Raw genomic sequence first — 4,478 nt, forward strand, 5'->3', positions numbered from 1 at the left:
GAAGGCATGGGGCAGGGATGCTTGCGGGTCCAGGCACACAGACTGCAGGGACTCCAGGCTGTGGGCGAGCCCCGGGCTCCTCAGAAGCACCGGAGGAACCAGCTAGACTCAAGGGCAGAGGGAAGGGTCCTGTTCTCCTGGACACTCGCAGTCTCTTGCCCTCTCCTGCTGGCAGAGCTCTCATGGCCTTTCCCTCCCCAGGGTCAATGTCTTGAGGCTGTCCAGAAGGCTGGAGGTACCAGGGGACCTCAACTGGGAGGTGACCCTGTGTCTGCTGATCTGATGGGTGCTGGTCTACTTCTGTGTCTGGAAAGGAGTCAAGTCAACAGGCAAGGTACATCCGGAGGAGACCCTGTGGCTGAGGTAGCACTGCCTGGGTGTGGGGTTCATCTGCCAGGGACCACTGGTGACATGGGAGGTGACTGCATCAGGGGTTGTACTTCAATCCGGTCCCTGAGCCCCACCCCCTGGCTGGAGAGTCCTCGGCCCCCCAGCAGCATTCCCTCACCCACACTGGAGGGGAAGAGCCACCAGCATTGGCTGACCCTTTCCTGTGTGGGGGGCATCCCCATCCCACCTTTCCACCCTCCCAGTTTCTGTTGATTCTGGCTCCCAGTCAGTTTTAGGGTGTGCAAAGACCTGGTCTACTGCCTATGTCTGTCCCCTGCTCTGTGGCCAAGAGGACCCCAGGGGGAGCCTGGACATGTCAATGTATGGCAAAAACCACTATAATACTGTAAAGTAATCAGCCTCCAATTGAAAAGATAAATTAATTTAAAAAAAAAGAAAGAGAGAAGTAAACAGGTCAGTATTTCAAATTCTTGGAATATATTAATACTTTAAGGAAATAACCATTAATGGAAAGAATGATAAATTCCACTAATTCATTAACCATAGTAATGAAAAACGTGGAAACAACTTACATGTTCCATAATGAGATTATTATTGTTGTTGTTGTTTTTATTTAAAGACCCAATTTTAATTTTTTGGCCACGCCACAAGACATGTGGGATCGTAGTTCTGCTGCCAGGGATTGAACCTGCAGCCCTTACACTGGAAGTGCATAGTCTTATCCACTGGACTGCCTGGGAAGTCCCAATAATTACATTATGTTGCATCTTCTATCTATTGAATAACACATTTCTGAAGAGAATTTAGAAAGTGGAAAAGCTAGTATACCAAATGAAAAAAAATTCAGGAAAAAAATTAAAGCTAAACATGATAACTTCTACATCACATGCTATTATATATTTAATGTGCAAGTACAACTAGAAAAAATTCTTAAATGTAGACAGTATTTAGTGCTGAACATAGGGCTCGATTTTCATTTTCCCAAATTGTTTTCAATTCCCTTGTTATTGGAATTCAAACATCTGAATTTCAGTACCTTCCCTCTAACACGAGAACAAAGATAAAAAGTGTTTTTAAAATCCGAAGCGCATTAGCTGAAAAGAAACTGGGGCACAAAAAGTGACTTAGTTTTATTTTCTGCTGTAATAAACACTGAAGCACCCCACTCCTCAAGCAGCAGGGAAACAAAGCAAGTGAACCAAGAGAGACCAAAGGCCAGTAAAGGCAAAAACTTAGACTCAAATAACAAAGTGGCGATGACTCTTAGCTTGAATTCCCTATGCCCCGCTGAGTAGGGGACACAAGGTTAGGCCTCAGCCCCTTTCCTCAGCGAGGTGGGAGCCCAAGGCTCCGAATGTTCTGAATCACCAGGGAAAGCTGATCGAGGAATGGGTTCATGGAAAGTCGGATGAAAGCAATGTCTTCAGCAGTCCATCTACTAAAAGCAGGGAAAAGAAAATCAGGTTAAAGGGAAGATTGCTCCTGTAGGTCTAGGGTACCAACCCCCCTCCTTATACCAAGCCCCACAGTGTCTCCATCATAGCACGCTTAAGAGGGAACTCAGACCACAGCACCCGCCACCCCCCACTTCCCAAGGCAAACTCGTCTGGAACTCACACAAGCAGGTCACTGCCATTCACTGCAAATTCCTTCCGAATCAATCCTTGGTGGCGTTGGGCATCTGGGAGCAGAGATCTGCGAGCCATGTCTGCCTCCAGGGGCGACTGGAAAGGCACTCTGAGTGTGCTGGGAGAGACACGGTTAAGGCACCATCCATTACTGAATTTTCTGGTATCTCGGGCTTCCTCACACCTCAGAGGCCCGCTTTTACCCCAGGATGCCCATCCTCCCAACCACAACCTGAGACCACCCTGAGCTGCCTCCCTAACCCTTCGGTCCATCTCCCCCACCCTCCAGGCTCCTCAGGCCTCGACAACCTCCTTTCCTGCCAGGCTGCCCAGTCCTGCTGCCCCGGATCGCCCCCGTACTCCCTTCTATCCCTTCCTCAGGCTGCCGGCATGTTTCCCACCACCACACCACTGACCCTGCCCAGAAAGGCTCCATGAAAAGGATACAGCACCACCTCTTCACGTCTACGCCTTACAACCACGGGTGCTACATCTCCAGCAGGTCCTAGGCCACCTGGTGCCTGCTCACCCCGGGGACGAGCTCCAGGATCTTCCATCACCGCTCTTCCTCTGCCAGGCCCACCCCGGCCTTCTGGGGACCGGTGACGATCCTCACCTTCGGCGCTGCCTGAACCACTCTGGCAAGGAGGTGCTCTGGAGCTATGCTGGTCATCTCGGCCCTCTGCACCACCGGCACCACCACGAGATGCCTGCATGGCTGCTGCGCGTCTCCCTCAGATGCCAAATAAGGGGCGGAGAGACTGGGCCCCTCACGAAGTCCCTCCCCTTCTGCGCAAGGACGCCAAAAGTGCGCCTGCGCATACAGCCCAGCCACCCATGGGCTGCCATGGAGACCCCGTGAGGCTGGAGGGACTCCGCTCCGACACAATGCCACGCTCCTTTCAGGTGCCCCCGATGCGCCTGCGCACACGGGCCCCTCCAGTGCCGGCTCAGATGGCGTAGAATGGAGCCCGCCAAGTGTCCACGGAGACGTCACTGAGACACAAATGCCAACTTTCCCGTCTCATGGCCTAAAGCTAGTTCCACAGTGCAACTTTGATTTCTCCAACGTATGCCGCAAAGGGTCTCACGGGACTAAGGTGGGAGTCGAGGGCAAGGGGCCAAGCCACACCACCCACCCTGGTCCCCTTTTTGCCCACTCCACATCATAGCTGTGTTCTTTGACCGTAGTGATAGCTAGCACTTCCTATGGTCCAAGCGTTATTTCAAGTGCTTTCATGTGTTCGTCCATCACTTCAGTTTTCAGACAGTATTGCCATGGCACAGGCCTCCCTTGTGGTTCAGCTGGCAAAGACTCTGCCTGCAATGTAGGAGACCTTGCTTCGACCCCTGGGTTGGGAAGATCCCCTGGAGAAGGGAAAGGCTACCCACTCCAGTTGTCTGGCCTAGAGAATTCCATGGACGCTATAGTCCATGGGGTCGCACAGAGTCAGACACGACTGAGCGACTTTCACTTCACTTCACTTCATAAAATGAGAAAATATTCCAAAATTAATACTGAATGGCAATAAACTACTGTCTTATTCTCCGGCTTCTTACATTGTCTTCACTTGTGTTGCACTCCTTGAATATCTGGATCTCAGAACTTCCCCTCCAACCAGAAGACAAATACAGTATTAAGAAGTGCAGAAGCTAAAACTAAAGTCAGAGAGGGCACAGTAGCTCATTTTCATTTTCTGCAGTTAACAATCACCAAACTGTGTGGACCCTGAACCCCCCAACAGCAGCACAGGCACAAGATGAAGCCTGATCCATCTACTGCAGAAATGAATGCCCTCGGGAAGGACACTTGAGGCTAGGGCACATACGCTAGATTTAACCCTGACTTTCGTGCAGAGGCTTAGTAAAAAGTGGAGGGGGGGAAATAGCGCTGCAAGGTCCTCATCACCAGAGAATTCTGCAGACAGACGGAAATGGACGTCTGGAGCAGGGCATGGTTTTCAGCACTCAATTGGCTAAAATAGGGAGGGAAAATGAAATTCAAGCTCCCAACAAGAAGGAGGAAGTGGAGCATGTCCTTCCTCTGTCCCCGTGCACCGACAAGCCCAGAGCACCACATTTCTCCTTTAGGCTTAACCCTGCATTATGGCTCCTCCTGGGCCAAGACTGGCCCTGGCCACTGCCCACCACCCCCTCCCCAGCCCGGGCCCCTGCCCCCTTTAGAACTGACAGAACCAACAGGCAGCCATTAACATTGAGCTCCTTCTGAACTGGCGCTCACGGTGGAGTACTTGGAGACAGGAAGTTGTTTGCGATTTTTGCCTGAGCGAGTGATGTGAAAGGTACGGTGAGGCTGCTGGTGGAGATATGGTTAAGGCACCATCCGCATTTCTCATTTTGCCTGTACGTCAGGCTCCCTGCTCATGGAGACCCACCTTCTCCCACAAGGTTGCCGCTGGACACCCTGGATATCACCGCCCCGACCCTCTGGATCCCTTCAGGTTGCTTTTCCTCACCACCATGCCCTGGCAGCCAGAC

At 51.6% G+C, this 4,478-nt stretch overlaps 1 long non-coding RNA gene across 1 annotated transcript; it reads right to left on the minus strand.

The window, feature by feature from the left end:
* Positions 1 to 1,467: 1,467 nt before the first annotated feature.
* LOC145535534 (uncharacterized) lies at positions 1,468 to 2,791 on the minus strand. Its single transcript, XR_014075453.1, has 3 exons — positions 2,427 to 2,791; positions 1,969 to 2,097; positions 1,468 to 1,789 (listed from the first exon to the last, which is right to left on the minus strand). It is a non-coding gene; the product is annotated as an uncharacterized LOC145535534 (long non-coding RNA).
* Positions 2,792 to 4,478: the final 1,687 nt, after the last annotated feature.

The sequence above is a fragment of the Giraffa tippelskirchi genome, chromosome X (genome assembly GCF_054371585.1).
Source record: "Giraffa tippelskirchi isolate mGirTip1 chromosome X, T2T-mGirTip1v1.2.pri, whole genome shotgun sequence".
Lineage (NCBI taxonomy): Eukaryota > Metazoa > Chordata > Mammalia > Artiodactyla > Giraffidae > Giraffa > Giraffa tippelskirchi.